The sequence below is a fragment of the Arvicanthis niloticus genome, chromosome 16 (genome assembly GCF_011762505.2).
Source record: "Arvicanthis niloticus isolate mArvNil1 chromosome 16, mArvNil1.pat.X, whole genome shotgun sequence".
NCBI classification, from domain to species: Eukaryota; Metazoa; Chordata; class Mammalia; order Rodentia; family Muridae; genus Arvicanthis; species Arvicanthis niloticus.
The window spans coordinates 19,352,305-19,364,408 of record NC_047673.1 but is presented as its reverse complement, the minus strand read 5'-3'; positions in this window follow the sequence as shown (position 1 = coordinate 19,364,408).

The following is a 12,104-nucleotide window of genomic DNA, read 5'->3' as shown; positions in this document are numbered from 1 at the left end:
TGCTCCTTTTCTTTTAGGGCATTCACGGGCCCAATGACCCTTCTCCTTGCAATATGCGCACTGATCTTTTTCAAGTGGTGGCCGATCTATCTTTATCTTCTTGGGTCTCCTTGGGTCCTGCTTCCATCTGTCGCCCAGGTCCCCTAACTGTCTAACCCTAGTCCCTCTTTCTCCACCTACCACTGCGGCCAGTATACGTGTCAGATTCTTTTCTTGTCTCCTATCTCTCCTGTCTTCATCCTCTCTCCTCTCTTTCTTTTCTCTTTCCTGTTTCTCATCCTCTGTCTCTCTCTTATGATACACTTTCTCTGCCTCTTTCACAACATCTCTAATGGTATAGTCCTGCAGCCCTTTGATGCGCTGAAGTTTCTTTTTGATATCAGGGGCAGCCTGCCCGATGAAGGCCATAATCACAGATGCCTGTTGCCCCTCTGACATAGGGTCAAAAGGGGTATATCTCCTATAGGCTTCCATAAGCCTTTCTAAGAACACAGAAGGGGGTTCGTTTGTTCCCTGCATGACCTCTCTTACCTTAGCCAAATTGGTGGGCCTTCTTGCAGCCCCCTGAGACCTGCCACTAGAGCCTGGCGGTAAGTGGACAGCCGTTCCCTACCTTCAGCCATGTGATAGTCCCACTGGGGACGAGCCAGTGGAAATCTCTGGCTTATGGTAGCCTCATCCTGGACTGGGTGTCCAGCATTATCCTGGATGTTTTTTCGAGCCTCAGAGAGTATCCTCTCTCTCTCCTCAGTAGTAAACAGGGTCTGCTGTTGGCAGTCATCCCATGTAGGTTGATGGGAAAACATCAGAGACTCTATCAAACCTGTGAGTCCTGCTGGATTCTCTGAAAAAAGGGGGTGGTGAGTTTTCCAATTTAAGAGATCAGAGGAGGAAAAAGGCCAATATCGTAATAGCTGTAAGTGAGTTGGGTCGGTCAAGGCAGGCCCAACGGCCCTAAGAGGCAGGGCCACTGTAGAATCTGGCCCCTCTGTGATCGAGGCAGCTCCCCTCCTTCTCCTGGTCTCTGTTGAGGGGCCTCCACCTGTTGTCTCAATGGAGGGGGTTGGGGGTGCAGACGGCTGGGGCACAGGTTGGGGTTGAGGAGGATAGGGTGGGGGAGCAGGAGCGGGAACCAGCCAATCTGCGGGAGGAGGAGGCCACTCAGGGGGCTCCTCAATTTCAGGGTATATCTTAGGTAAAAGCTTTGGCGGAGTGCTGGTTTCTTCACTTTTCTGAGGTTTCGACTTCTTCCCCTCTACCTCTTCCCAAATAGCCAGGATTCGGGAGTTAGGTGGTCAACAGGTGACCCAAGGCTTTACCCAGGGGGGGTGGGTAGCGGGCCAAGTCTTCCCACACAAGGATATAGGGTTGCTGATCCAGGTGTGATCCCGGTTCTTCCTGAAACACAACAGACTTAACAGCTCTGATGGTTAGCAAGTCAAATGTCCCCTCAGAGGGTCATCCTACGTTAAAGGTGGGCCATTCTGAGGCACAAAAAGTCTGCCAGGGTTCTTTTCTCACAGTCACTGACAAATCATGTCCTCCAGCCCTAATGTCGCCACAATGATCCAAAGTCAAAGATAGTGGAGTTGCTACAGTTTGCCCCATTTCAAGGCTTAGCAATCCAACAACCAAAGCACAAACACACAGAACTGACACAGTTAAACACACTTGCGCACTCATAGGAATAATGGGCTCACTACAACAGATTCGAGAAAACTTTTCAAGTAATTCATACGCATTCAAAGCAGAAGCTAATGAGTATGGAACTTCAAGGTATGTGGTCATCAGGGCTGCCTCATTTCTATCCCAAGCCTTCTTATACTTTCATCAGCAATTTACTTGCCATTTTATTGTTCACATGACATGTCGAAGGAGATGATTAAAGTCTATGTCCTGCCATCGGGATAGACTCCCCGCCCAGCGCTCATATTTTCATTGCTATGGTTACAAGCCAAGAGCAGGATCTAGTGAATTGGAAGTGATCTCTAAATCTGTCACATGACTAATTCCCACAGTTTCTTCTTCCATCGACCCTCACACAAATTTCCACCTCTTTTGCTTCAGGCTGCATGAACACTTCCTTTTCCAGGCTTTTGCTGTAGTTCTATTTTTAATCTTTTCTGGCGAACTGCAGCTCAGCTTAGCACCTTTCCAGGAATTTGGAGACCTGCAGAGATGAGTAGAGCACCCACTCGAGATGGTTCTTGAGGACCACTAAGGGGCTCTCTGCGAGTGGTAATCAAGGGGTAGACAGCTACAAATGACTGTCTCCAGGTGTGATTGACACTGTAAGATGGCAGCTCCACATCCCGCCAGGTGAGAATAGGAGGCCAGAAAGTGAGCCACACAACTCGTTTTCCAAGTAAGGGTTCCTGCTTCCTGTCATGTGTGTGGCCACTCTAACTTCCCAGGACTGATAGTTTACAAAGTTAGTATGGTAAATACAGAGTTGAAGTTTCCATCCTTAAAGTACAGTGCAGTACATAGCATTCAGGGAGACTGCTCTACAGTCTGGCCTAAGCTAACTAAAAAGTAGCAAACACTAGAGACGAACACTGTTAATATCCTGCTGTGCTGTTTGCTCTTTCTATTTCCTAAAGCAAGTAAGTGTCAGAAAGCTGTTGGTGGCTATGATCACAGAGAGTGACATGAGTGACATGCACAGACACAGCCTAGATGTCATGAAGAAATCCATTATTTTGTAAGAAAGATAGACAGACAGACAGACAGACAGACAGACAGACAGACAGAGAGACAGAGAGACAGAGAGATAGAGAGATAGAGAGATAGAGAGATAGATAGATAGACAGACAGATAGATACTTTTTTTTGATACAGGGGTTCTCTGTGTAGCCCCGTCTTTTCTCAAATTTGCTCTGTAGACCAGGCTGACCTCGAACTCACAAAGACCCATCTGCCTCTACATCCTGTGAGTACTATGGTTAATTAAAGACATGTGCCACCAGGCCTGGCTCAATATATTTTAATACAAGGAAATGTTCTGTATTCCTCAAGCCATCATTGTGTTTGTTAAATACATAAGTCTACCATCTGTTAAGCCAACTGCATATCTGTCTGTTTCTGTCAGGTCTATAAAGTTGGATACTTACTTGTCATTTAAACTATAAATGTCATCCATGTGGAAAATGTAGTATATCAGCTACAGGACCAAGACTGTGAACCCAGGGATACTGTATTGCTGAAACTTATCAGTGGAATATCCTCCTATGAGTGCTGTGTCAAGATTTTACCTTTTAGTGTAGCTTTTTGGAAAACGTGTTTGACAGGAAAGGCATGTGATTTCCTCTGTTGCTTTAGGGTCCAAGGGTGCTGCCCTCTGTGGTGAGTTCAGGATCAGTTCAATAGATCTGTATTGTTGGGATCCGTTCTTGAGATCCAGCTAGAAACAGCATGAAGTCATCACAGAGATTATCACATGTCAGCATCTTTTTTCTTTAGAGGAAATGCTACTGTTTCATCTTGATGACATTATTGAAATGGAAATTCTTGTATCATTCTTATATTTAAAGAGTTTTGCTTGTTGGATTTGGGGGGTGGGGTCTGAGTGTTGAAAATATTTATCCTAGCCTGGCCTTGTGGTAGAAATCTTCCTTCCCTCAGGCTCCTGAGAGCCAACCCCTTTTAGTTTTTTCTTACACTTTTGTAGTCATCTGTCTTCAATCATTCCACTTTCAAAAAGGATTGGGCCAGTTTATTATAAAAAGGAACAGGTAGAATTAACTCTTCAAAACCATTGAAAGGAGAATAAAAGGTAAAAAACTGAGTACTGAGAGAGGCAGAGTAGGAAAATGGCTCCATCAGGAAGAAACACCACCATGATAAATGTTCCAATGGTCAAGACAGGAAGTTTTGATGGCTTCTTTTTTTCTCAGATTCTAACTCATAGACAGTGTAGGTTATTTCCTGGTGTTGACTACAACCAACTTAGCAACTGCACTAAAGCAATATGGGAGAAGTTATCATTGAAGTAGCATACCCCCTCTCTGAAAACAGTACACTTTTAGAATATTAATTCTCAGTGTTTGTCCCAAGTAAGCATTTTAACAAACAGTCATGGTATGATTTGCATTTTTTTTTCTATAATAGATCATGACTTTCAAGTTTCACCAATGACTGTATGTTGTTTAAGGCAAAGACAAAGAAAAAAAAAAAACTGCCCATTCATAGAGCCATGCTTTTTCTTAACCATTTCTGTTGGGCTGGTTTTGTATCTTATTGGTTTGTTGTTGTTGTTGGGTTGTTTTTTTTTTTTTTTTTTTTTTTTTTTTTTTGGTTTTTCGAGACAGGGTTTCTCTGTGTAGCCCTGGCTGTCCTGGAACTCACTCTGTAGACCAGGCTGGCCTCAAACTCAGAAATCTGCCTGCCTCTGCCTCCCAAGTGCTGGGATTAAAGGCTTGCGCCACCGCCTGGTTTATCTTATTGTTTTTATCATTATTATTTTTAACTGACTTTTTTTTAGGATTTCATGAGTAAGGATTGTATTTACCTCATCCCCCCTTCTCCTTCTAATTTTCCCACCCTTCAAATTCACAGCATCTTTCTCTTTAATTATAATTGTCACATATGCATATATGGCTGACCTCTTGGGATTGGCTAACTTGTCAGCAGTCTTGTCCCTGGTGAAGAATTACTTCTCCCTCCTTCAGAAACCATGAATTGCTGATAGCTCTTCTTCCAAGGGTAGAGCCTTGTGAGATTTGTGCCCATCCACTTTGGCATGTCAAATGATGTCATTTGTTAGGTCTTACTCGGGCAACCACATTGCTGAGACTTACTGCATCTGCTTCCCTGTTGTGTGTATAAGACACAGTCTCAAAGCAGCTCCTCTGTGCTGTCCTGATCCTCCGCCTCTTACAATTTTCCAGCCCCTACTTCTACGATGTTTCTCTGAGCCTCGGATGTAGGTGTGGTGTTGTAAATGTACAGATTGGAGCTGGGCACTTCACATCCCATTGCCCTCTGCATTTTGACCAGTTGTGTTTTTCTGTAATGAACTCTGCTGCAAGAGAAGCTTCTTAGATGGTGGTGTGTTGTTGTTGTTGTTGTTGTTGTTGTTGTTGTTGTTGTTGTTGTGTCTTGTACATTCTTCTTGGGATATATGGAGTACACCATGGTACATGTGTTGTCTGAGAATAACTTGTGCTTGGGCCATCAGCCTTGGCAGCAGATGCCCATGCCAGCTGAACCGGCTCTCCAACCATTCTTTGTCTTTGTGTATTCTTGAAACTAACTTTCTGTTAGAGGAACAATTAGAAGCTTTTTTTCCTCTCCTATTCTTTTAACTGTCTCATTTTCTGTGCAGAAGTTTCTCAATTTGTTATAGCCTAATTTGTCTTTTCTTTTTACCCAAAGAGGGTATGTGTGTGTGTGTGTGTGTGTGTGTGTGTGTGTGTGTGTGTGTATATATATATATATATATATATATATATCCACGAGCAGCCACAAATCCTGTGACATTCCTGTGTCCCCTTGAATGTGTGAGCTGAACTAGCAAACAGTAGAACACGGGCAAACAAAGGTCTGGGTGTGGGACACAATCCTAGGGTCTTACATTCTGTACTAAAGAACCACATCCCTTCCCCCACTGAAAGTGACATTTGTTAATTGCTGAGTTTTATTTTTGATAATTTCCATAACATATCCATTGTGTTCTAAATATGCCCCCAATTATTGTCTCTTATCCTCATCTCCTATTTACATGGTGTGTGTGTGTGTCTGTCTGTCTGTGAGTAGCTGTGTGTCTGTGTGTGTCTGTGAGTATCTGTGTGTCTGTGTGTGTCTGTGAGTATCTGTGTGTCTGTATGTGTCTGTGAGTATCTGTGTGTCTGTGTGTGTCTGTGAGTATCTGTGTGTCTGTATGTGTCTGTGAGTATCTGTGTGTCTGTGTGTGTATGTGTCTGTGTGTCTGTGTGTGTGAGTAGGTGTCTGTGGGTGTGTATTTGTGTGTCTGTGTATATATCTGTGTGTGTCTGTGAGTGTGTGGGTGTTTTTGACTGTGTGTATCTGTAAGTGTGTGTCTGTGCCTGTGAGGGTATGTTTGTGTGTCTGTGTCTGTTTGTGTGTCCTTGAGTATGTGTGTCTGTATGTGTCTGTGTATCCATGAGTGTGTGTGTCTGTGTGTGTATGTCTGTTTGTATGTCCATGTGTGTGTGTGTGTGTGTGTGTATGTGTCTGTTTATGTATCCATGTGTGTGTCTATGTGTGTATCTGTAAGTGTGTCTGTGTCTGTGAGTGTGTGTGTGTGTTGTGACTGTGTATGTGTATTTGTATGTCTGTGAGTGTATCTGTAAGTTTGTGTCTATGTCTGTGAGTGTTTATGTGTGTGTGTGCACAAGATGAGTATTATATGAATAGGCATTTGTCTATTTCATTCAGTGTGTTATCCCAGACTTCTAGAATAGTGCTTGGTTGTAAATATTTGCTGAGTAAATGATATTACATTTCTCATATTGGATACAGTGGCATACACCTTTAATCTCAGCATTCAGGAGTCATGGAGGGGTAGAAGGTTTGCCACAAGTAGGAGGCCAGCTGAGTCTACACAGTGAGTTTCAGGCCAGCCAGTGATGATTACTGTTGTGAATTCCTATCTCAAACAGCTAAAACCAAACCTAAAGGCTAAAGATGTAAACCCCCTGACTGAGGAAAGTAGTCCAGAAGGAACCTTCTGCTGAGTCACAGGAAACAACTTACTTTTGTCTACCCAAATCTACAAAGGCACTGGAAAAAAAAAAAAAAAAAAAAAAAAAAAAAAAAAAAAAAAAAAAAGGCTTGTAGGCTTTCTAGCCTGGAAGAGCTGGCATCCTGAAGTTATGTGCTTTTGGCAGTTCTGAGACCCCGCCCAGATCCACTGAATCAGAAACCTCCGGTGTTTATTCCATCAATGCATTTTAACAAGCTTTCCAACTCATCCTGATACACACTACAGCTTACGTAAGAACCATTTATACAATAGGAGAGATAACTGGAAAATGAGCAAGACAGAAGGTAAGCGGACGACATCTCATGGTCCTCAACAAGTGCCAGTGGGGTCTGAAGAGCAAGAAGATGCATCCTATTCCCTCTCGGTTCTTTAGGAAGCTAGTGAAGACTGTTTGGAGTGCATAGGTTAAGCCACCTGAGGTACATTAGAGACTCTGAAGAACATTAGACACCAGGAAGGGGTCAAAGTGAGACTAACTCCCTTTGATCCCTGGTTTCCGACTGGATGTTGCAGGTGGATCTGTGAAAACTGCAGAGCATGAGTGGATGCCATTGTTTGGATCTGGAATTCTCCATCCTCCCAAAGCCCATGTGCTATAGACTTGGTCATCTGCACATGGCAATGTTAGATGGTTTTGGAAACTGTACGTGATGCTGCTTCTTAGGACACATGTCTTTCCCCACCCCTTCATCTTCCTTTCTTGGTCCTCTTTATTACTCTGTGACAGCATTCCTGACAAAGCAAACAATGGAAGGGTTTGTTCTCCTTTATAATCTGAAGACATACAGTCATCCCAGTGAGCGTCAGCTGTCAGCTTGACACAGCCTAGTTATCTGTAGGCATCTCATTTGAGGATTGCCTCAACTAGATTGGTCTAAGGGACATGTCTATAAAAAATTTCTTAATTGTTACTTGATGTAGGAGAACCCAGCCCTTATGAATTATGCCATACCTATGTTGATAGGCCTGAGCTGTAGAAGAAACCTAGCTACTCAGCCAGAAAGCCCCTTTTCTCCACGGTTCCTGCCCCCTGCTCCTGATTGAGTTCCTGTCCTGACTTTTCCTCAATGATGGACTCTGTCAGGAAGAATAAGCTGAATAAACCTGTTCCTCCTCATTAGTGTTAATTGCAGCAACAGAGAGCAAACTAGAACAGTCTGTCATGATAGGGGAGGTATATGGGAGCAGAAGTGTGCTGTGCTGGTCACACTGTGTGCACTCGGGAAACAAAGGTGAACAGTGGTTCTCAACTGGCTTCCTTCTCCTGTTTCTATTCAGCCCAGGACCCCAGCTCATTGGGGGGCATGATGATGCTGTCCCCTAACATGGTGCTGCTCACATGCAGGGTGGATCCTCCCTCTTCAATGAAAGCTCTCTAGAAACCCCTCAAAGACACATACTCAGAGGTGTCTCCTAGACGACTCTCAATCCAGTCAAGTTTATAATGAACATTTACTATCCTAACTTCTCACGCACTAAGTAAGAGATTTGCTTAGTCACATGCTGCCACCACCTTTCACCAGAGGATCAAAACAGCATGGCCGCGCGGCCTCTCAAACTGATAGGCAAGTTAAGCCTTTACTCTTCGTAAGTTAACTAACCAGAGTTATTTGTTACAGTGACACTATAATGTGGCTTACAGTTAACTGGAGCCGTGCAGTACAAGAAGCAAACAAAAATCCTGGAACAAGCCACACGGAGTTAGCAGAGACCGGAAGTAAGGAAACGTCCAACATGAGTTAGCAGAGACCGGAAGTAAGGAAACGCCCAACACGAGTTAGCAGAGACCGGAAGTAAGTAAACGTCCAAGCACTTGCTTCGCTGAGATGTTGAGGGACTGTTCAGAAAAGACGGTATCACAGTCTCTCCTTCAAAACGAAGGTTCTTCTTACAGCATAAACTGTAATGGTTACTGGCCACAGTTTAAGCTTTTGTGATTCAGGCCCAAGACCAAGAACCCTCTCAATCCTGCCCCACAGTGGACCCAGAAATCTAAGTAGACTGTAGAGGTGACCAGTTAATTACGTGCCAATCTGAGTTCAGCTGGTGGCCAGCTGACAAGCCAAGATCCCAACTCCTCTGGGCAGCGGATAGTGTCTTGCTCAGGGTGGCTCACCCTCAGCGCCAGAGAGAAACAGAGGAAGCTGCCAAGTCCAAGGTGAGTAACAGGGAAAGAAACAGGATCCTCAAAAGCAACGAGACAGCAAATGTAAGTTCTGGTTCCAAGTTGTCTTCGTTAGTTGGGTTGGTTTGGTTTGTTTGTTGTTAGGGTTTTGTTTTTTTGGGGTTTTTTTGTTTTTGTTTTTTTGTTTTTTGTTTGTTTGTTTGTTTGTTTGTTTGGGTTTTTTGGTGTTTTGTTTTGTTTTTGTCAACTTGACCCAAGATAAAGTCAGCTAAGAGATGAGCAAGCCCGTGGGTCATTTTCTTGAGTGATAATTGATTTGGAAGGCCCAGCTTTCTGTAGGCAGTGCCAGCCTGGGCAGGTGATGCTAAGCTGTATAAGAAAGCAGGTTGAGCAAGCCATGGGGAGCAAGGAGGTAAGCAACATTCCTCTGTGGTTGCGGTTTTAGTTCCTGCTTCCAAGTTCCTTCCTGAGTCCCTGCTCTGACTTCCCTTACTAAGGGACTGTGACTGAAATAAACCCGTTCCACCCAAGTTTCTTTTGGTCACAGTGTTTTATCCCAACCATAGGAACCTTAACTAAGAAAGACATAAGTGGTCTCAGGGCCATCCTGTGAACAAATGGACCTGTGTATGACCAAATGGAATTTCTAAATATTTCCAGTTCTTCTAGAGAAGAGAAATGTTAACACTGTCTTGTTCTTTGGGCTTTAAAATCTTCCAAACCAAGGGCTGGAGAGGAGGAGAGATGAGGGATCAGATGATATGCCAGACAAACTTAGGGACCCCACACTAAAGTCGGTCCAGAACATCTGACAGCAGGATTGCAAAAGGCAAGTGTGATTTAATTCTATCTAGTGAAGCATAAAGTCATTTTACTGTTACTCCAGTCAGACTTGTACCACTTACACAATGTAGTATAAACTAAGAATGAGACAGAGTTAATCAAACTTAGAGTATTTGAATGCTAGGGTTGGGCTTAGGCTGGCTGAGAGCTTCCCTGTAAGCACAAGTTCCCGGACTGTGTCCTGTCCTCCTGCCCTGCTGCCGGGGTGCCTGGAGCACAGCCTGCCCACTGCTCAGGGGAGGCAGAACAAAATCGGTAATGGTGGTCCAGTCTGTGTTTTCCTTCATCAGACCAGAATGAGAAACAGGAATCTGGGACAAACGTTGTAGTTCCTAGTCTCCTGTGTACCCAGGGGTCAGCACCAGAGCACAATTGGGAGTCGGGAACGGGAGGGGGGTGGGGTGGGGGGTTCTCAGTCCACACTTCCCCTCAGGGAGTCCACACGCTGGGCAAGAAAGGGGAGAGTGAAGTAAAGGAAGGACTGAACCAATCTGATTCTGAATGTACTCCAAAAGTACAGAGAGGCTGGTGAAGGCCTTCCCGGGGAGACTGAAGCATGGCCTTTCCAGTGGTGACCCTTGCTTGCTCATACTGGCTTATTTGATGATGGATGTAAATGCATACGCTTTATTCAGGGTGAACCAGGGATCAAATACCTTTTTGCAGGAATGAATGCCCAGGACGGGAAGCTCACTGGTTGACTGCTTGGGACCTATCTAGATATCTCATTAGCATGGAAAACTCCAGGTGTTTATGCTTTGTGACTGATTGCCATGGTCCTCTCAGTGGCGTGCCATGGTTATATGTTCCAGAGCAGGTAGAGAGGCAGGTAGGGAATGGCTCCACTCCTGTCCTTCTCAATTCTGAGATTCCCAGGTTTGAGTTCAACCAACCTTACCGTTCTTATGCTCGTGTCATAACAAGATCCCACGTTCCCTACACCTCATATGTTCTCCTGACCCAAAAAAAAGATAATTTTAATTATTGCACATTGTATATAAAACTCAAAACACCACATCACATTGTACCTGTGCTGGCTTGTTTTTATATCAACTTGACAAGCTAAAGTCATTTTGGCAGAAGGAAACCTCAACTGAGAAAATGCCACCATCAGATTGGACTGTGGGACAAGCCTGTGATGTATTATCTTGACTGATGATTGATTTGGGACGTGGGGGGGGGGGGGGAGAGAGGGTGCTAACTCACTGCAATCCTGAACTGATGGTCCTGGATTCCATAAATAAGCAGGCTGAGCAAGCTATGGGGACCAAGCCAGTAAGCAGCACCAGTCCCTGACCTCTGCTCTAGTTCCTGGTTCCAGGTTCCTGCCCTGACTTCCCTCCACGATGGATTTAAAAGCTGTAAGATGAAGCGAACTCTTTCCTCCCCAAATTGCTTTTGGTCATGGTGTTTCAGCACAGCAGTAGAAACGCTAAGACAGAACTCCACACGTGCACACCATATGTTGCCTTAAAACTTTTTTAAATGTTTGGGTGTTGGTGCTGGTAGGACAGCTGAGCTTTCTAGTGTGCAGGAAATGTGTCAGGGAATAAGATGTTCAGCTGGGAAGTCAGAAAACAGACCTGGATGGGGATCTGGGTTTGCTCTTTAAAGGCTCAGAAAGCAGAACTAAGCTAGACAATCCCAGAAATTGGGAAATAGAGGCGGCAAAATCATGAGTTCAAGGATACCCTGAGCTATATGAGACCCTGTTGAAAGAAAGGAGAGAGAGAGAGAGAGAGAGAGAGAGAGAGAGAGAGAGAGAGAGAGAATGAATGAATGAATATTCGCGATTCCAGTGCAAATCTGAACCATCCCATTGGGACCCTGATTTGCTCTAGAACGCTGTCTTTTCTGGCTTGAGCATGAAATGTCAAGGAAAACGTTTAAAGACTTAAAGACTCGGGTTGGGAAGAGCCACACGTAAACGTTGTTCCTAGTCGTCGCTGTGGAAGGAATCACTTAGCTACTGCAGGCCTGAGTGGTGGGCCAATCAGAAAGCAGTTTGGCCACAGCTTGGTCCAATGAGTAAACAAGATCTTGACAAGCTTATCCCAAGCCAAGGTGGGGATTAGGGGGTAGCACGGCCACATTCTGAAGCCCCTTCCCTTCTGGCGGGAAGTGAGGGTCCAGTGGCATATTAACAGAGAGACTGCAGAATCCTTGGGTCTTGAATACATACAGCACTTTCATTTTCTCCTGAATGGCCTCTAAATGAAAAAAACCTTATCTGAGAGACCCGTGTATTCCTTACTTTGGTAGCTTCCTCCAGCAGGGGGCAGCACTTACCCAAGTACCAAGGTGACGGTAAAAATCTGCTCTGGAGTTTGAGGAACAGAGAATATCTACAACAGAGGTCGCTACTGCCTTCACTGAGGTGCTGGCTCTTCCTAGGTTTAACTGTCCTACC